At 43.3% G+C, this 22,096-nt stretch overlaps 1 protein-coding gene across 1 annotated transcript in view; it reads left to right on the plus strand.

Annotated features, from left to right (window-relative positions):
- The window catches only part of MAPK10 (mitogen-activated protein kinase 10), a 408,832-nt gene that overhangs the window by 4,735 nt on the left and 382,001 nt on the right, over positions 1–22,096 (plus strand). The gene's annotated exons all lie outside the window — the stretch shown is intronic.

Consider the following 22,096-nt stretch of genomic DNA (forward strand, 5'->3'; position numbering starts at 1 on the left):
AAAAAAAAAAAAAAAAAAAAAGCAACGATATTTTTGGCACAGCCCTTTAGCTGTGACTTTAAAGTGTTCATCTCAGCTCCAGCTATGGGTGAAGGGATGCGAAAGCAAGTAGATTCTGTGCAGCTTGGTAAAAACCCTACTGGCAGGAATAATGACACTGCTATGCTGGTGGGATATGTTACTCCAACAATAGTGCAAAGGTACCACTGGCATCACTAGAGCACAGAAAATAAATAGTGAAAACGATTTTCATTTGAAATCCAGTATCCACTGAAATCAAGGGAAGCTTAACCATTGGCATCAAAGAGGGCATGATTTCATCCTAAGGAACCAAATATTTTTGTGCGTTGACACTGTTGATCTCATGGAGTGCGAGTTGGGGTAGATTTTTGCCCTAATGCACTGAAGTTTAAAAAAAGGGGGCTCCCCTGTTGTTAAGAAAAAATATCTTCTCATGAGGAACCCTGATGGGCTATTCTTGTTTCACTGGGCAGTCGGAGTGAAATCCTCTTTGGAACTGTGTGTAGTTCTGAATGAATGAAAAGAAAACTTTGCCTCAGCCTTAGTGGGCTCATTGATACTGTCCTAGATTAGCTTTCTGCTTGACATGAGGTACCTGTTTTGGTATTTGGAAGTCTTTCCAGTTTTTAGGCATGAAAGTGATAACTTTGATAAGCAATGACACCAAACTGACAGATGTATTAAATCCCTAAAGTAGATATGGACATGATAAATGGCTACATACTGATGAGCCCCTCTCCTTTTTATCACAGACTGTATCTCCCCACCTTCTCTGCATTTGAATTGTTCTTTTTTTGAAATTGCCCGTGTTAATTTGTTAACTCCTAACTGAAAGGACTTTGACATTTTTTGGGGGGGGGAGGGGTACTTTTTGTCAATTATAACAAAGCATTTTGATGCTTTTTTTATAGTAGTGATAAAAAGTTCCACAGCTCATATCACATGTATACAACACTTCAAATACTTTCTTAAAGTATGTTCTTAGTATTGTCAATATTTTTAATTTAATCCAAACCTGTGATAATCAGAAGTTTAACTTAAAACCCCAGGTCATGGAGACAGATGTTTATGTGAGAATCTTTTAACTTTTTAATGAAAGCTCCTAGTCCTCATGATTTCAGAGAAAAGCCTGCAAATCAAACCTGTGTGTATCCTAAAATCTCAAAAGTGAAATGACAAATTCTAATTGTTTAAAAAAAAAACAAAAAAAACTCATGACTTTTAAGTCACTCTTCTAGCATTTTTAATTAACATTCCAAGTTTACTGATCATGACTGATTATGACCATACACACAAAACAATGAGCTGCTGTCAGTGTTTCAGGTTGGCTAGGATTTTCCTTGTTCTTCTATTTTAGCTTTCCATTTTTGGTGCACTGACTTTTTTAAAAGATAAAACACCATGTTTGTTTCTCTCTGTTTTGTGTATAGGGCTAGTATTAGAAATTTGTACCAACAGCAGGTCAGACTCAGATACCAGCCATGGCAATCCATGCGTGAAGTTGGCCCCTTTGAAACATTTCCTATAGATGAAGCATAGTAGAAGCTGTGGTGAGTCGCAATGGAATTTTTTAAAAATAGTGCTCTCTTTTGGTAAAACAGTGCCCCATGCCAGTGTGGTGTGGGGCACTGTTAGAGATGTGTCCTTTTTCAATGGTTACTTTTAGTCAAAATAGCTCAATGCTGCCTATTCCCAAATCTGTCTCTTATGACTGCTGGATTGTACAAGCAACAAATGGCATGGCAAGGCAACATAATTTTGGAAAGGTTGTGAAGCACTACAAAATATATGCATACAGTGTTATGGACTTGGTGGTATCCACAAGCCTATGCCATGGTTCACAATAATTGCTTCCACGTCTCTCTGAGCTGCCTGTGCGAGTCAGCGAATGAGTCTTCTTTCTTGACATCAATTCCTATTTTTTCTCTTGATTATAGCAGCAGTCAGATTTTGTCAGGTGTGACTAGGAACAGAAAGTGAAACTGGTACTAAATCGACCCATCCAGGTTCACCATCTGGACTGAGGGATGTGCCAGGAAATGAGCAGCTGTGATGGTGAGGAAAAGCAAATGAGACTGTGTACCTTTACTAATCTCTAATATAATTAAAAATGTAGGTATGGAAGATTTTGAATATTCAATTTTTTTATCTTGATAGTGTCTCTAAATTCATCCACTGAGGTTTTATTGTAGCTATGTGGTGGGAGAGGGAAATGTTAATGTTTTTGAGATGTCCGATATAATTTTTTTTGCTGACTCCAAACATTTTAAATTTTTTTAGGTAACCTATATTTCTCCTCAAATGAGTCAGTGTGCAACAGAAACAAGTGAATACTTCTACCAGACATCAGTTTGGTAGCTTGTAGGACTAGCATCACCTGAGCAGACTGAAATGGCACATGAAGTGAATGGCAGCTGGCTGAAAAGGTACCACAAGTACAAACTGCAAAGGCTCAGGAGGGTCACATTTTGGTGGTTGTCTCAGATTTGCTTTGTGAATGATGCCTACTCTGAAAAAGTGTGAATTCTTTAACTCTTAAAAGCATTGTTGTAAACCACTTGTCAGCATATAACTAGTTTGGTGCTAAGTGAGAAAGCAGTGAAAATTTGGTGGACATGGTATACCTGGACTTTAATACAGCTTCTGGCATGGCCTCAAATGCCTTTCTCGTAAGTAAGCTATTCTATGTTGTACTATCATCTATCATACATGTGAGTTGGGGATAGCTTAGTCTGAGCTAAGGAGACAAGCTATATAGTTAGAAGATACAATTAGAGGCCCTTCTGGGCCATTTAATCTAACGCCTTTCACAGATGCAAGGTTTGCTTTGTCTAAGTCATCTCGAGCATGTTTCTAACTAGCTAGTTTCTTCTGAAAAACCACAATGAAGATCCCACAGCTTCAGTAAGTAGCTTGTCCTATCAGCTTACTATTCTTATGATTAGGAAAGTTTCCGTGATTTATCTGAATCTGATTTTGCTGCAGTTTAAACCCATTGCTTCTTGCTCTGTCCTCCCTGAAGGAATGAATGAGAAGTATGTGTGTATGTATGTGTGTATATATATAATTTCAATTTCCATTTCTTTATGGCAGCCTCTCAAATATATTTGAAAATTGGTATTATTTCCTGCCCCCTCCCCCATCCCATCTGTTTTTCTTTAAGCAAAACATATCTTTCCTCATTGCTTGCATTCCAGTATTGCAGCTGAGCCTTAAGCAGCAGCAAAGAGACTAGGATTATCACCTCCTATATCTTGCAAGTATCTATACAACCTAACATTGCTTTTTTTTATACTGCTGACTTGCATTGGCTTTGTGATCTGCCAGAATGCCTAGATTCTTCTTGGCAGTGCTGCTGCCAAACAAGTTATCTGTTCTATAGTTATAAAATTGGTATGTCTTCTCTGTGTTCAAACCTTCTGGTTCTCTTTGTTAGAGTAGATGTTTTCTCTAAGCTAGTTTCCCCTTGAATTTGGATTATATTCTATAAAGTGTTTGCAACTCCTTCCAGTTTTGTGTTATCTGCAAACTTGATTGACATTTTTGGCTCCTGCATCCTGTAAAGGAATATGTTCTGGGCTTAATGTCACACAGCTTGGGGAATTCATTTTCATTTAGGAGAGAAATGAGAGAGTATGAAAAAAATTTAGGACAAGGGGTGTAGCAATCCAAATATTCAAGATGACAGATTGATATTCAATGAAAGTAGGGTTGCCAAATGTCTTCCAAAAAAAAAAAAAAAAAAAGAAAAGCAATGCTGAGCTTGATTGAAACTCCATCATTGGAAAGAGGCTGGAGCCTGGAGAGAGACCAGCTGGCATTGCTCAGCTATGTGGGAGTGCCTCACTTTTTGCAGGGAGCATTCTCTTAAGACTTTGTAGCCCACCAAAGCATCCATAACCCCCTCCCTCTTAGACATTTGCTGCTGCTATGTCCTACTGGCTGCTTGTAACACTCTTGGGTTGCAGGTAGGCAGGTACTAATCCTTCTTTGGGCATCCATGCCATGATAGTAGGAGTGAGGCTTGTACGGATAAGGCTAGAGGGGTTGGCCAGGAGCAAGGGGCAGCACAGTGTGGAGTGTAGTCAGGGATATCAGTGTATAGCAGTGAGCAAGGGACCTCTGGGATGGAGACAGCAAGGTGTAAAACCGTTGCTGCAGTGAAGCAGGATTGCTGACCCAAGCTGGTTTTTCTTTTTTCTTTCTTTTTTTCTTTATTACTGATAATCTGCAAACCTTTTACTGTCAACTAAACTTTTTTTCCCTATGGTTGGTGTTAAATCCTAAGTTTGAATCTGCCCCTCACCCAGGGCCTGGCGTTGCATTTACATTATATAAAATGCATGTCAACATGAATACCATGTGCCCCCAGAGGCTGGGGGGCGTGACAAGCTCCCGCAGGTGGCGGCAGCACTGTCAGCGGCAGGAGCATGGTGGAGACAAGTGGGGAGCTGCTGCAGGCAGCTGCAGCACTGTTGGCAGTGGAAGGAGGAGGGGTGTTGAGTGTTGACCAGTGGTAGGCAACCACCTACAGATGCTGGCAGCAGCCAGTGATGATTGTGCACCACTCACAGACACCACCGGTGGTGTCGCTGGTGAAGGGAAGGGTGGTGAGTGGCGACTGCTCACAGGGAGTGTACCGCCATGCTCCAGAGGTGCATGTGTACCTGTGTGCACCTTGCGTATCACCAATGTATGTCAATAAAAACATATGTCAGTAAAAAAAGTTTGTTGTTAGTAAAAACTTTGCAGATTGTCAGTAAAAAAAATCCTGGTTTGGCAGACCTGAATGAGAATAGGATTCTATTTGTGGACCTAAACTTTGTTGGTTCAGAATTGCATTCCCCACATTCCAATAGTAATATGACAATGTTGGGGTTGGGCAGGAATGAGTAAGGTGTTATGGTTTCCATATCATTTATAGGTTTGAGAGAGAGAGAAGAGGGTTCATGTTTTTTCATCTATTCTGTGTCTTGTTAACAAGACAACCCTTTCATCTCATTTTGATGGTAAGCCTGCTTATATATTAATACTTCCCGGCAATTAATCTGAATTCTTTCAGTACAGTCAAGGGTTCTTAAACTCTGAGTGGGCAGTTGTATCTGTATGAGTTCCAGAGATTTCCACCTACAAACTTTTTTGTGACTGTTTTATATCCATAGAGGTTGTAAACTATGGGTCTTGCTTTTAGCTTTCTAATAAACCTCCAAAACCAGGGAGAAACTCTGAAATTGTTCAAGGAGCAAGGTTTCCACTTCAGTTGATCCAAACTTGTTGAGATCAAAGCCTTGATTCAGTAAAAAGGTTTTGGAGTATTAACATACTTTTTGATTGACTTGGCTGATGTTCATGTTTATAATAAAAATCCAAATCAGAAAAGTTTGCATGATTTCAGATTTTTGTTGTGAAAGCTTCATACAGTCCTAGAGTTTGTAGCCTCCAGATAAGATGATGTTTGCCATAAACTGGTGCACCCATATTCTGATAACAGGAAGACATTTTCACTGGCTTGTACATGTGTTTTGCAGTTCCCTAAGAAGGTTGAGATGTTTTTAATGTACTTTGAGATTCAGCAAGTGCATGATTAAGTACAACTTGCATGGAATCCTTAAGGTACTATAAAATGGGGCCACTCTCAAGTCGGGTTAAGTTTTATAGGCTCATTACCTGTAGTAGTGGTACTTTATACAATGGAATTGTTTAATGCACAAAAGTTGCTGGGTAAGGATCCTCTTGGTTTTTTCTATCCTATGATACAGATAATATTAAGAATTAGTTTTGGAGTACAATGATTCCCCTCTCCCTCTGTGATGTTACTGATTTTATTGGTGACTCAGGTCACCAAGATTTGTCTCAATGCAGCATCTATTTGACATCATGGCCTGGTATTAAAAGTGCCCACCAAGGTTTCTATTCAGCCCTACACTTATGTGAAGTTAGATATTCAAATGAGTCTTTGACCTCTAGCTCCCATTCCTTACATCTTGCATAAAGTTATAAAGCATATATTTTCTATAAGTCTGGCATCTTGGATTCAGAAGAGGTGTTAAAAGTTGTGGTCACTGTCTGGGTCAAGAATGCAGGGCACCAATCAAAAGAGCTGAGATGCTTTACTAAATGCTTTACCTAATCACAGAGTTGCTTATTGGGAGAGCTCTATTTCATTTAGCATTATTTTATAAATTGCCTAAATACGGCAGACATTCTAGAGCTATGATAGATGAGCTCTTGCTTTGCAGTATAATTTTAAATTTGTACATGTCTTTAGATATTTAATGCAGCCTTTTGGAAATGTATTGCAATGTTGTATGTATATAGGTTAAAGCTCTGGCATCTCAAATATGCGTGTACTTTACCCAGGTAAGTGATTTTTCTTGAGTACAGGATCTTGGTTTGCAACTTGTTCTTGCAAGCCACACTCTTGTGGTACAATCTGGCACTTACACATGCAAATCAAGTAACTGGTACTGTAGCTGCACTTTTTTTCTGTAAAAAAGCTGATTATTTGCCTGTGAAAATGCAGATTTTCTGCATGTAGTATTTGTGTAGAATGTGGAAAAGGTAGTGAAACTTAAACATTTAGTAACAATAATCATTGAGAATAATCAAACAACTGAAGAAATCAAGGCAAAAATTTACCATGCTAATATATGCCCGTTGAACCTGCATAAAATAATGGCATTAGGGAAAATCTTAAGAAACCTTAAAATCCTGCTTCACAGGACAGTTGTTCAACCTGTCCTTCTATACAGATGTGAATCTTGCAGCCTCTTTCCACTTGTCTTTTTTAGTGTCCAACTGTTTGAAAACAAGGTGCTAAGGAAAATATTTGGTGCAGTACAGGAAAACGGTTTGAAGGAGAAGGCAAAAATCAAGAGCTTGTGGACCTTTACAAAAGAACTGATGTTTTGAGCAAGATAAGAGCAGAGAGAATGTAACGGGCAGGGCATATTGTGAGAATCGATGAGTGAAGCAGCTAGTATTTGCTTTGTATTTGGATTCAGGGGACAGTGATTCTGTTTGGTGATTTGGATCACTGTCCCAAATCTGATTTGGCGATTCGGCCCCATCCCCTGCCTGCTCTTTCAGGCCCAGCAATCGCTGCTCCTCCTGGCCCCAGCTCCTGGCTCTTTGGAAGAAAGGAAAAAAAAAGCCTCCACTCACCGGCTGCTGCCAGGTGGTGGGGGTGATTTAACCTACTGCCCCACACTGCATGGGGGGGCTCTGCCATGAGCATCTGACCCCTGCCCACTCTCCCAGCCCCACCCCACTCATGTCTGTCCCTCCCAGCTCCAGCTCCTGGCTTTTTGATGGGGGAAGAAACAAAGGCCCAACTCACTGGCTGCTACCTGCCAGGGGGTGATCCCTGCTGCCCCCCACACTGCATGGGGGGGTCTGCCATGAGCCCCCAGGAGTTCCAAGGCTGCTGCAGCATCCTGTGAGTTCAGGGCTTCTTTTTTTTCAAAGAAAAGCCAGGAGCTGGGGCCAGGCAGGACAGCCATGGGGGCGGGGGGGGCGGGGCTAGGAGAGCAAGCGGGGACTGTCCAAATCTTTTCCAAATTGATTCAGACCTTTTAATTGGTCTCCTGATTAGATTTGGATTTGGAGATTTGGCCACCGAATCTCCTCTGAATCAAATCAGCACTTGAAGCTTTGCACAGCCCTATTGTTTGCCCTGGATGAATGGGGAAATAATATCTGGTACAAATCCAGTGAAGTGATAGGCTAATTTTGAGATTATCAATATATCTAAACTATCCAGGCCTTTCAAATAAAATTATAAAAAGAGAGAAACTATGTAAACACTTAAAACTTTGAGGGGGTCTCTCACTCTCACTCTTTCAGAATCCTTGATTTGTTATCTTGTAACATTTTATAATAGTATGAAATTTTACTTCTGGAAGTACCTTTTCCACTGGCCTCCTAGGGAGCGTCCAGATGAATGTGCATGTGCCTCTTGCCCCATCTCAAACCCATTTAAGGCAGGGCTATAGGCACGTGTGGGAATGAAAAAATTGCAGCACGGGGAGAAAATTAGACCCCTGAATATCCAGGGGTCTAAAAAAATCAAAGTTTAAGAAAGCAGAGCAGGCAACCGGAGGCTGGGTCCTCCATGGAGACACTCTGGCTGCCAGAGCATCTCCGTGGTTGGCCCCTTGCCCTGCTGCTGAAACATGCAGCTGGCCACGCCACATGTTCAGCACCAGGGCTCCAGTGCTGGTGAGTAAGAGGTCAGGGACCCCCAATGGCCTCTCCCCCACCTGCCCCCCATCCAGTAGTTTAAAGAAAACAACCCTGGTACTTCCTGGCAGTTGGAGCTGCTGTCTGGCTGACTGGGGCCCCACCCGCACACTGCTGGGCAGAGGGACAGCCTCAGCGGCCCCAGCCTGGCCCTTCCTGCCCCCGCCCCACTTCTAAGATAAGCAGATACTTTTTTTTTTCCCCACTTTTTTTCTGTTTTTTCTTCTGTTTTTTTCCGTGTTTTTCTTCTTTTTAAGTGACAGCACATGGGGTTGTGGGGATAGCCATGGGGGGCCTGGAGGTGCAATTTGGGGGGTGATGCTGGGTGAGGCAGCCACTGGGGGGACCTGGGGGAACAGGGGTGAGGTTGGGTGGGGCAGCCATGGGGGGGATGCAGCAGCTGGTGGAGGATAGGGCGAGGTGGGGCAGCAATCAGGGAGGCTGGGTTGGGGCATTTGGGCCTTGCAGGGAGGTGGTAGCCCTTGCAGGGACCATTTGGCTCGCTGTTGGGGGGGGTGCGAATCCCCTATGTGGGGGCCATTTCACCATTTCCCCTGTGTGAGGCCAGCAAAATATAATTCATGAGCTCATGAAACATGTATTTAGAGTTCACTTTATTATTATAAGAGACTTGCTTTAACACTGTAGATCTATCAATAAAACATTGTCCTGTCTCTGGACATTGACCACTGTCTCTGTCTCTCTTTATAATGGTATTTTGGGTTACTTGTGGAGGAACATGGATTTGGGGGTATTTTACAGAGTGACTGTAGGATTTTTTTTTTATCAGGGATTTTTCAGTTTTCCAATAGGGAACACTAGAATTCCTGCTGGGGAGGCCAGTGGCAGGACCCTGCCTGCTCAAAGCTGGCACCTTGGACCCATCTGGCTATGGCTGACCTCCTGGCCAAATGGGGCCAGGAGGACATGCTTTGACAGTTCAAAGCAGGCCACCACACCTGGAACATCTTCCAGGTGATAGCTGCCCAGATGGCTGGGCAGGGGGAACACATGGTAGTGCTGCACAGAAGCCAACGCTGCAACCGCAGTCCACTGGCAGCTGGCCCAGAGGGGCAGATGCCTCTACTGGCTGTGCAGTCCCAATCTGGGTCTGGCAGGTGCACAGCAGGTCACAGCTAGGCAGCATCCCCCACTGCCAGACTGCTGCAGTGGGTAGAGGGTGCAAAGAACTCTCAGGGCTGCTTCAGGAGGGTAGCTGGCACAAGGGGTAGTGTCCACAGGTACCAATTGGCTGGGCCCCAGAAGCTCCTGAGAGTGAGTAGCCCTGAGCTACTTGCCAGGGTGACTTTTTATACTGCTGGGGACAGCACAGGTGCTGGCCCTGGGTTCTAGCTCCCCCTGGCTGCAGATCTGGGAGGAGCCAGGCAAGGTTATTTTGCTCCAAGTGGCACAATTTGCTCCCCAACAAAGTGCATGTCCAAGCACGTGCACTGAGGCAAAAACCCCCTGCTCAAATTTGTACCACTTCTACTTGAGCTGCTGTTAAGTGCTTGCATGTGTGGATGCACCCATAAGCTTTAAATACAAGAAGCCAGGTTTTGAATTTTATTTCACCGGTGTATTCATAAGCTCCATTTACTTTTAACAGTGTTAAGCCAGACTTAGGGTGACATTACAGGTTACACTTAGACCATACAAAAGGCACTTAAAAAAGGACTGTCCACATGTTAAAGCTCGTTAACTTGTGTTCTCTGAGCATCTCAAAGTTATGCCACTTCAGATAAGGGTTAACTTTGGGCTGTGCTACTTAGCTTGTGTTAGGGTAACTTCAGTCTGATCTACAGAGATAAAATGAGCAATTTGTAGGCCTCCAGCATCCCAGGATACATTGCTTCTATATCCTTTTCCCTACCCAGAGCAGGAATAAAGCCCATGTATTCTGGCTCCTAGGCACACCCCTGTTTGCCAGCCCTGGTGAGTCAGTGGTGCAGGCAAGAAATGGTAAAAACTCTTAACATGAAAGTGCTTATGGTGTGTTTTAACTTTCCTACTGCTTAACATCCCACAGATTTAGTATGGTCTAAGTGTAACTTCACCCTTTATTCCAGAGCGACCCAGAGCAGAATTTGGTGGACAGCAATTTTTGTTTTGTCCCCAGACCTTAAATTATTTATGTGCTTAGCTTGATTTTGCTATTTATGCTATTGCTTTAGGTTAGGGAGATGTTTTTTGCCAGCATTATACATTTAAAACACTTTCATATATATATTACTGCAACCCCTTCCCCCCCTCCCCCATATAAGAAAAAGTATCATTTTGTAGTAATGATTTCTTAGCTCATTTCACTTCTGGAATATGTTAGGCTTGATCTGAGATGTTTTTGCCAGGATTTTCTAAAGTGACTAGTAATTCTGAGTGCTGGAATTCCAACCTTCACTGTCCTTCCAGGTTGGTACCCTTTATGATCGCCTGATTTTTCAGAAAGCACTAGAAGCTTTAAAAAAATGAACACCCAAAACCATCATAAGTGTTCATAAAACAGAATGAACCTAGTTTCCAGGAAGGTGTGGGAGGTTGTTGATTTGTTTAAAGATTGCTGTCTTCTTCTGACCTATGCATTTTTTCTGTTATGCTGGAATCTCGCATCCTGATTTATCTTATTTTCCCCATTTGACTTTCTGTATGGCTGAACCCTGTAGCTTGGCTTCCATTATAGATCACTATTCTAATTTAGTGACATTGAAATTCAATTTGTCTACTTCTGCACCCTATAGAGTTTTTTTTTTTTAATGCCCCTTCTACTAGGGCCATGTTAAAATGGGAGAATTTCACCTTTAAATAAAATATTTTCTAGTCAATATAGTTATGGAAAATTTGAACCCTAACCAGTAAACTCCCTCTCAGAGTATCTTGTAAAATATCATGATTATTTTTTGGCATCACTCATGATTTTTGGATGTGCATAGTTGTGATAATACTGGAAATGTTGGAGTGACTTGGAAATTTGGCTTGGGGTTTTTTTGTTTTTGTTCCAGAAGGATTTTTGATGCTTCAAATTTGTTTTTTGTTTTTGTTTTTATTCCAATTTAGGGAAAAAAAAGCAATCTTGAAAATGTAAAAAATTCTCATGGAACAAAATTTCTGAAGACTATTTTGATTTGGACCCATTGAGGTGTTCCACTTTCAAAATATCTATGTGTTATATGTAATGTGGTAAAATAAAAATGAAGCAACAGCATGAAACAATATTGTAAGACTCAAAACATAATCCCACAACTGAAATGAAACAAAGCAAATGACAAAGTCAGAATTGAACATTTCTAAAATAGCCTGGACTTTCTTGCCTTGAAAATGTCACCAAAATCAACACAATAATTTGCTTTTGGTTCAAACACTTTCCAGACAAAAACAGTTACATTCTTAAGTTTTGCAACATAAATCCTTGTTTTCACAATTATAGTATTTATTGCACTGTCATGTACGACTTACCAGTACATTATATTCCATACTATAAGGAATTATTTTATTGTGCAGAATCATCAATAATCTTATATCCAAATGGGTATGGAGGCTAGAGCTAAAATCCTTCACCTAGTTAGAAAAGAACTGATTTGCTGGAGAACATACAGCGCTCAGTAGCAGCAGTATTCTGAGGTCATGGTTAAGAGCTCTCAAAGCATGAGTAAAGTTTTATGGTCCCAGCTTGAAACTTTTACTTTCATTAACTCTTAGAACTTGGAGAGGCGGTATGTTAAAACTGATGTAATTTATATAGGGATTACAGGCCAATGTGAATTACAGAGGTGTCTAGGGTGGACAGGTGGCAAGTTCTCCCAAAATAGTTGTTACATTAGTAAAGACCTACTGAGAGTTGCCTCATTCATTTTATGCAATTTCAATACAATTACACCATGAGTACTGCTTCAAAGTTGAGTAGTCTGTGCATTTTGTTTTAGCCTCAGTTCTATTAGGTTAGTGTTTGGTGGCAGTGAAGAACACCCCAAATAGTTATATTTGCTCAATATCTTTCAACATCAGTGAAGTTGGTTCATGATATGAATTTGTAATAGGTCTCACTTTGAGAAGAAAGATGTATCATTTTTCAAATACATACAAAAAACTAGAACTCTTGGTTCCAAAATGATACCTTTTATTAGACGAACTGGGAAATGGCAAGAAAATTGCCTTTTTTTTCGAATGACATTTCACCACTTATTTGCAGCTATTGAGTCATTATGTTGTAAATACTTAGTAGTCATTTCCTTTAAACAGGATAACATAGTGTGCTCTGTAGAGAAGTGTATTCTATTTACCATCAGATCTTTGTAATGAAGTACTGTCTTCTTTTTTGTGCATAAGAACCTGGCCACTGCTACCACCTCAAATGGGGGATCAGCTAGTCGTCTTCTGCACTTCAGAAAAGGAGAGATCCATTTCTCGTCTACATTTAGGTTGCTGGAACTTCCAGAAGCAGCATAGGCTGATCAAAAATAGCATAAAATACAATATTGTCAGGTTTGCAGAAGAAATATGGAGCATAAGGTATCAATACCACAAGTAAGATGACTTAAGTTTTCAACATGGTGGTATAGGATAAAACCACCAATAACTAGATGTCTGGTTATCCAAATAAACAAGCATTCAGGAATGCTTCACAGCTGTGTAATATTTTCAGACCATAAAAAATTGTTCAACTGTGACTGAACTATCTAATAGTAATTGTCAGAAGTGAGAATGACACTATTGCTCATAATGTTGGGAAGGTTTTTGAACTTGGAACTGTTGATAGTTCTTGAGCACTGTTAACTCTGTCCAATGGGACTGCCCTGCCTGGCAAGGCATGGGATGGCCAGGGTGAGGGCATATTTCTACCTAGCATCAGTGTTGATCTTGTGATCACCTTGAGAGGCTGGACACCTTCAAGTCAGCTGGTCCTGGCAGATTACACCTAGGGTACTCAAGCAGCTGGCAGGTATCATAGCCCAACCATTGGCAAAAATATTCAAAAACTCGTGGTGCTCAGGTGAAGTACCTGAAGACTGGAAGAAGGCCAATGTGGTACCCATCTTCAAGAAAGGGTGGAAAGTAGATCCTGGGAATTACAGGCCAATCAGCTTGACCTCAATCCCTGGTAAGATTCTGAAGAAAATTATCAAGCTTCTGGATAAGCTGGCTGAGGGCAACATCCTGAGGGATAGCCAGCACAGGTTTGTCACAGGTAGGTTTTGCCTGACCAATCTCATCTCCTTCTATGACCATCTATCCTTATGACATATCACCTGGACAAGGGAGAAGAGATTGACATCGTATAGCTGGACTTAAAAAAAGCTTTTGATCTGGTATCCCATGACCACCTCATGGAAAAATTGGCCAGTTGTGGCCTTGGCTACACCGCAGTCTGATGGCTGGGAAATTGGCTCCGAGGTTGGACCCAGAGAGTAGTGGTTGATGGCAGCAAATCATTACCGCACTTCATGACCAGTGGTATTCCCCCAAGGCTCTGTCCCTGGACAGGTTCTCTTCAATGTATTTATCAACAATGTAGACATTGGTGTCAGAAGTGCACTGGCCAAGTTTGCCGATGACACTAACTTTTGGGGCATAGCATCCACACCTGAGGACAGGCTAGTGATCCAGGCTGACTTGTATAAACTTAGTAAGTGGACGGACACAAACCTAATGATGTTCAGTAACAATAAATGTAAGGTACTCCACCTCTAGGGAAGGTGGGGAATGGAATCCTGCAGCATACTTATAGGCTTGGGAGTGCTATGTGTGCTAGCACCACTGCTGAAAGAGACTTGGGATGGTGATTGACCACAAGATGAACACGAGCCACCAATGCAATGTCACAGCTGGTAAAGCAAACAAAACCCTGGCTAGCATCTATTGGTACTCCTCATATAAATCTTGGGATGACATTCTCCCACTGTACTCAGCCTTGGTGAGGCCACAGCTGGAGTACTGCATCCAGTTCTGGGCTCTACAGTTCAAGAAGGATGTCGAAGTTTGAGAGAGTCCAGAGGAGAGCTGTGTGCAAGAGAACAGGCCTTATGAAGAGAGGCTGAGAGTCATGGGACTCTTCAGTCTGGAAAAGTGCAGGCTCAGGGGGGACCTGGTGTACATCAGGATCTGAGAGAATGTGTGTTTACTAGAGTACCCCAAGGGAAAACAAGGACCAATGGTCATAAACTCCTACAAGACCATTTTAGGTTGGGCATAAGAGAAAAAAATCTCTTTACTGTCTGAGCCCCCAAGACCTGGAATAAATACCCTCATGAAGTGGTGCAGGCCTTGAATGAGTCCTACTCTGGACTCATTCAAGAAACACTTACATGCTTATCTTACTGGGATCCTTTGACCCTGGCTGACTTCCTGCCCCTGGGGCATGGGGCTGGACTTTCTTTGAGGTCCCTTTCAGCCCTAATGTCTATGAAATCTATGACATTTGTTTGGGGAAGTAAAAATATTACTGAAAAAGTAGAAGGCATTGTATGCATAAATATTTGTTCCCAAGAGTTGTTTGTATGTCTAAATATTTGTTAATCCTTCCCACAGCCCTTTAAAATACTATGGTACATTATTGATGATTATAGCCATTACCATTTCTAAAATTTTTGTTTTAAAAATTCATAGTTGGTAGGGTTGAAAGGGACCTGAGCAGATCATCACATCTGGACCCCTGCCTTGGCCAGGAAAGAATGCTGGGGTCAAATGACCCTGGCTAGGTGATCATCTAGCCTCCTTTTTTGAAGACCTCCAGGGTAGAAGCACCACTTCCCTTGAAGTTGGTTCCAGATCCTAGCTGCCCTGACTGAAATAGTGCTTCCTGACATCTAGCCTGAACCTACTCTCAGTCAATTTGTAGCTGTTATTCCTAGTTAGTCCTGGTAGTGCATGGGGGAACAGGGACTCTGCCATTCCCTGAAGGTCCCCCCCCCGGTAAGTTTTTAGATGGCCACCAAATCCTCCCCTCAGCTTTCTCTTGTGGAGGCTGAACAGGTTCAGGTCCCATAGTCTTTCCTCATAGAGCCTGCCCTGCTGCCCCTTACCATGCAAGTGGCCCTCCTTTGGACCCTCTTAATGATGTCCACATCCCTCCTGAAGTGTGGTGCCCAGAACTGGACACAGTACTCCAACTTCAGCCTGACCAATGTTGCATAGAGGGGGAGGATCACCTCCTTGGACCTGCTTGTGATGCATCTGTGGATGCATGACAGAGTGCGGTTGGCCTTACTGACTGTGTCCTCACATTGGCAGCCCATATTCATCTCGGAATCAATAATGACTCCAAGATCCTTTTATGCTGCTGGTTCCGTCTCCCCAGGTGCAGTACCTTGCACTTATCAGTATTGAATCCCATCCTGTTCTTTTCTGCCTGCCCCTGTAACCTGTCCATGTTTAGTTGTAGCCTGTCCCTCCTTTCTATTGTGCTCACTTCTCCCCACATCTTGGTGTCATCTGCAAATTTGAACAAGGTGCTTTTCACCCCTGCGTCCAAGTCACTGATGAAGATGTTGAACAGTGCGGGCCCGAGGACTGAGACTTGGGGGACCTCACTGCCCACATCCTCCCAGGTCGAAAATGACCCGTCCACCACCACTCTCTGGGTGTGGCTCTCCAGCCAATTTATGACCTGTCTGACTGTGTAGGTGTCGACACCACAGTTGCCTAACTTTTTAATGAGAATAGAGGGAGAGACAGTGTCAAAGACCTTCCTGAAGTCCAGAAAGACTACGTCCACCACGACACCTGTGTCCAAGGATTTTGTGATTTGATCGTAGGAGGCAACCAGATTGGTTTGACAGAACCTGCCCTTGATGAACCCATGTTGATTGCCCCTAAGCATAATCTCCCCTGCTGGTCCTGGGAAAGGTCTTTGAGCAATTTATCCAGGAGCACTTCTGCAAGGAACTGAGGTAAGAGTAACAGGCCTATAGTTTGCTGGGTCATCCTCCCCCACCCCCTTTTTGAAATTGGCCCTTTTCCAGTCCTCTGGCACCTGGCCAGAGCACCATAAGTGCTCCTAAAGCTGTGCCAGGGGTCCTGCAATGACCTCTACCAATTCCGTCAGCAGCCTGGGATGGAGATTGTCAGGACTTGCTGATTTTGAACACATCTAGCCCCACAGAAGCTCCCTAACTAGCTCTTCTCTGATCCTAGGCCTGGCTCTGCCTCTCCTGAGTCCATCCAGAATCCCAGTGGCGGGGGGAGGGGGTGGGATGTCGTGGTCCCTGCTCAGAAAAATGGAGGCCAAGAATTTGTTAAAAAGGTCAGCTTTATCATATGGTGCAACCGCCAGATTGCCAAGCATATCCTGCATGGGCCCCTCATTACCTGATGCCTTCTTTTTATTCCCTATGTATTTTAAAAAAGGATTTCTTGTTATCTTTAATCTCAGTCATTAGTCCTAGTTCTATCTCTGCCTTAGCCTTTCTAACAGCTCCCCTACAGTCTCGAGCAATTGAGGTATAATCCTCCTTGGTGATGGCCCCTCCCTTCCATTGGGTGTATGCCTCCTTTTTGGCTTTCAGATGTTCCTGAATGCCTTTGAGCCATGGGGGCTTTGAGCACTCTTGTCCCCTTTGATTTGCATTGGGACAGTCACACTTTTGGCTCTGAGGATTGTGTCCTACTCGTCTTGGACTCCCAACTCCCCTACCCTCTGGGACCTCAGTGCCTCTCCTATTAATCTCCTTAACTCATTGAAATTGGCCCTCCTGAAGTCAAGGGCTGCTGCCTTGCTGCAGGCCTTTGACACCCTGTGCTGGATGGTGAATTCCAGTGGGCGATGATCACTATTGCCCAGGTGGTCAAGAACCCGCAGTCCCCTCACCAGGTCGTTGCCTATGGCCAGGACCAGGTCCAGCAAGACATTTCCCCTGGTGGCACTATGCACCTCCTGGGTTAGGTGGAGGTCCTGTATCTTGGCTAGGAACCTATGTGAGCGGCCAGACCTGGCTGACTGCTCCTCCCAGCAGATGGTAGTTTAGGTCACCCATGATATCCATGTCCCTTGACTTAACTGCCTCCACAAGCTGACCTGAAAATTCCCAGTCCAGATCTTCCCCCTAGTTGGGTGGTTGATGGTAGATAACCTCTGTTAAGTCCCTTTTCCCCACTGATTCCCTTGTATTCTGACCCAGAGCACTTCAGTCTGCCCCTCCTCTGTCCCAGTGCTGTTTTGTTGAGGACGTGTATTGCTCTTTGACATACAGCACCACACCCCCATCTTTCCTCCATGTTCTATCCTGCCTGTACGGTCTGTAGCCCTTGATGTTTACTATCTAATTGTGGGTTGAATCCCATCGGTTTCAGTGAGCCCCACTATGTCCAGGTTTGTCTTAGCTAGCAGGAGGGCAAGTTCCTCCTGTTTGTTCCCCATACCACGAACATTAGTGTAGAGGCATTTAAGGCCTCCTATGTGTTCATGCACCACCCCCCTGATCCCAGGACTGTCTGGACACCTGACATTTACCTGGGTACTTGTGCTCGTCACCTGTCTTGGCTGGGAAGTGTCCTTGTGTCTCCTTGTGACCCCATACCCCGTGAAGCTTGTTTTAAAGCACTTATGAGATCAGTCAACCTGGAAGAGAAGACATGCTTGCCTTTAGGTGTTACCAGATTTGCCCACTACTTTGGGGTGTGCTCATTTATTAGGGCTAGGGTCTTGATAATTCTATTAATGTGCTGCTTGTGTTACTTGTGTTTCTACATGTAGCTGTATCTCTCCCTTCTGCAAGCCCCCACCCCCCAATGGAGCTCAGTTCAGTGGGGCTGGGTTCCTCCAGTCCCCAAATCAGTCATACACACAAACACATTTTAACGTGACATACCTGACCTGGCTGGGTTGATCAGCATGGACAGGCCGACACCCTCATATGCCAAGAATCAGTTCATCAGAGCAACAATAACCACAGTCAGACACAAGCACACAGTTAAACATAATACCTCTGAATCCAGCTGGGTGTCCAGATGACACCCTCACGGGCCAGCATTCAGTTCATTAGGGCACATCTGAGTCAAACTGGGTCAATCAGCCTGTACAAGCTGATCCCCTTATGTGTTTCAAACTCAGCACGTCCCAATCTTTTAGCCTCTTGATGAGCAGACCCCACAGTATTTGTGGGCTACACAGGGATCTTTAGCTTAGGTAGAAGGAGGGTTGCTGCAGAGCAAGTGGGGAGGGAGAAGTAAAGAAGGAAAAACATACCCAGTTACCACCAGTTTGACTATAAAAGTTATTTATTGCTAACTATAAGAAATATACAATGGCACTAGCAGTAATAGACATGCAAAGGAAAAACAAACACAAAGAGTCACAGTATACCCTTGTTTCACTAAATATTTGGGGAAACTTAGCTCAAGCTTAACTAATACAGTTCAGGTTCAGAAATCTGTGCTTAGAGAGAAGAGAAAAGAGAGAGAGCTGGGATCTCACCAGTCCAAAGCACTCGGGTTGCAAAGCTGACAGGTTAAAGTTCTCAGCACGATCCTTGAAGGGAGATGATCTGCCTCCTTCAGCCTCTCGAGAAGAAAGTGGGTGGTGTCAGCAGACACACTGCTGCTGCTTTTACAGATTTTTATACCCTCAATTCAGCTTCTTTCAGGCATTCTCAATAGTGTAAACCAAATTGTCTTTTCTATTGACAAGGGGTTGTCATCTGGTTGGAACATCTCAGGAAACTGATTGATACTCAGGAAACACATACTTAGGACTTGACATTCCTATGGATAGCAGATATACTTGATGGGACATCGCCTGGTGTCTTCAGAAACAATAGATAGCTTGCAGCATCAGGGTTTTGGATTTTTACTTGCTGTGAATAAGCCTCAGCTTAGCGTGACTTTTCCAGATATTACTATAGTCTTTTAACAGACTTCAGGCAATTATTGGAGTGTTCATAACCTGTTGTGGAGAGGACTTCTACCAGTTGTCCCAGGAAAAGTATGATAACACTTGTGGTCAGGGTTCCAACAGGCTGGATGCTGTGATGAGCCCTGTACCATTGTTCAAATGTTGTCCATACCCCATTGAATTGGTCTATTACCTCAGCATTCCCTAACCTGGCAGGTTATAACCTGCAACCGAGTTATAGCCAAGTTTACATAGACCTCCCATAGGGGGACCGGGGAATGTACGGCCTGAGATGCCTATTAAACTTACTTCTGCTTAGAGGTGTGTGTGGGTGCAGTGGGGAGGAGGAAAAGTCCTTTGTAAATCCAGATTAGAACTGGTCTGATAAACGCTGAGCTGGGTGTGTGGGTTGATTAGCATTTGGAGCACAGATTCCCCATCATGCAGTGCTCCCCTGCTTTGCTGATCCCAGAATTCACTGCAGTCTCTGCTTCAGGGTTTGTATTCTCCACCTCTCATGTAAATGAATGATCATCTTGTTTCATCTTGGATGCAAATGAGAACTAGGGCAGTTGTTTCACTCTTGTCACCCTTATCTGGAGGATTTTAGGTGCGTCTCTCACTGCATTTTAATCAGTTTCTGTTTAGGTAGAGGAGGGGGGCAGGATTCTTTGTGAGGCAGACAGTCTGTGTCCTGTGTCGGGGTTCCCCAAGAACATGGAGCTGAGAGGTAACATAGGGGAGAGGTGAAGCCTGTCCTGCCTGAGCATGCCCCCTGTGTGAAAATGTGGGTTATTGTCAAGGAACCCGAGGCCTCCCTAGTAGCACCAACTCTGAAGCTGTCAGTTGACCACTGTGATGCAGGCCTCATGGTGCTGTCTGCATCGACTTACTGGGAGAATAGAGGAGAAATACCACCTGTGCCCCCATCTCCTTGAGCTTGGCCCCCAGAGCCTTGTAGTCCTTCATGATGTGGTCTGGACTGCTCCCTGTCACGTCATTTGTTCCCATGTGGATGATTAGGAGTAGAATGATTAGGAGTAGAATCTTTTTCTGAACAGGATTTATATATCCTTACCCTTATCACCAGTAGTGGTACTTGTATCTGTATGTAAGTAAGCAATAAGACATGAAATTAAGTTGGGGGAGGAGAGGGTGTTGCCTGTGATTAAAGATACCTGCATTCCCCTCTGCCAAAACCAGAAATAATGGTAAATGGTATCCTTTCAGAAATCCTCAGAATGAAAAAAAAGTGGCAAAGTAGCTGGGTGGCAAACTGATTTTTTTTCTTAAGGTTTTTGGGTTCAGTGTGGGTGTGCAAATTGAGTCACACGTTTTATAATGCATTTTTACCCAATCAGCAATGTATCCTGTTCTCTGACAGCAATATGGCATCAGCAAAAGGAGAAACAACATTTAGAAGATCACAGTTGTTCTCCTTTAGATTTGTTACATAAATAACTTGTTCAAAGAACTGCCTGTAAATAACACTATAAAGGTTTAAATAGAGGGAAATTAAAGTACATGGTCATTTTACCTATGGAATACATCTCCTTTTAAGGGTGCCAAAGAAGAGGCATGTTTTCTAATGAGCAAAATTTTGGGGAAAATTGTAATGCTAGTGATAAAATTCCAAGGCCACACTTTTCCCCAGAGCTCGAGTCAATAAAATTGCATACAACAAATACCTAAGAACTGAAAGTGACCATGAGTTCAAAGTAGAGGAAGACCTCAAAATGGGTAGAGTATTTTTTTTTTTGTTCCTTGAATCAATCTACTGAATTACTTGAAGCCAGCTAATGAATAATGGAGAGAGTCAAATTTCCTTTATCCATTTCCAGACTCCCTGAATAACCCTAGTAATTTCATTTGCCATTTGTGACTTGAAGACATTACAAAACAGATATCTGTTGCTTCCATGTATTTCAAATTACTGTGAAAGCCATAAGATAAGATTGTGAAGTTTTGTGTTGACTTCTGCTGGTGCTAGATACTTGTGCATCAGTTTATGTTGATGTATGGCAGTTCTTCATTTATGTCCGGTTGTGTGAAAAAGATGTGCTCATACGTATGGTATGCCTTGTAAAAATTTCAAGATGCTCAGAACTTTCCTCCCTGATTTACTGGACTCAACAGAACAGTATGACAAAGGGGAAATAATTTAAAACTTCTTCTTTAAGGGCTTGAACCTTTGAGGTAGGTCTCCTTCATTCTACCAGCACTGTTTTAGTGCCACCCATAATGAGTCCCAGGCCAGGGGAATAAAGCCATAGTCAAAAGGGCTGTGGGAAATGGCACTGTTCTGGTTTAACTTGTGTTTTGACAGAACAGCACTTTGTTTTGAATTTTGTTTTGATTCGAAACTGCTGTTCCATTTTGTTTCGCTGAAACAGCTTTGCTTTTTTCAACATTTCACCCATAGGCTACAATGGGGAAGTTCAAAACAGCTTATAATTTTGTAATTTCTTACCTGATTTGGATGAAACTCGCAGAAATGGTAGCCCCTTCTGAGAGCATGTAGCTTGCTAAGTTTCAAGGAGATAGGTGCAGGCATTTCAGGGAAACTGCACCTCAAGCTGCGGAAAAGCAAAATCATGCCATGGGTAACACTGTGTGTGTTAAGGTGCAGCAGGGTGAAAACTGCAGGCCTACTAGCCCCTGCTGCAGCCACAAAGCCTGGCAGCTGTCAAGGAGACAGGTTCAGGGGGAGTCTGGGTTCTGAGGCCCTGCACCTCTAGCTACTGGCAGGAAAAACTGGTGACATGGGTCCGTGACACTGTGTGTGTGTGTGTGTGTGTGTGTGTGTGTGTGTGTTAAGGTGAGTGCTCAGTCACCTGACACCAAGACAAAAAGCAGGGCAGTTCAAACAATGTTGTCTTTTTATGCAGTTTTTCCATCCCCTGCCCCCTTCTCCCCCCCGAGCACTGGGATTGGAAGGGACCTCAGGAAAGGATGACAGTCACTGGCCAGCTACACAGTCAATAATGAGAGCACTCCTTCCCTCCTCTTCCCCCT

This window comes from Crocodylus porosus, unplaced genomic scaffold (genome assembly GCF_001723895.1).
Source record: "Crocodylus porosus isolate Cpor-Errol unplaced genomic scaffold, CroPor_comp1, whole genome shotgun sequence".
NCBI classification, from domain to species: Eukaryota; Metazoa; Chordata; order Crocodylia; family Crocodylidae; genus Crocodylus; species Crocodylus porosus.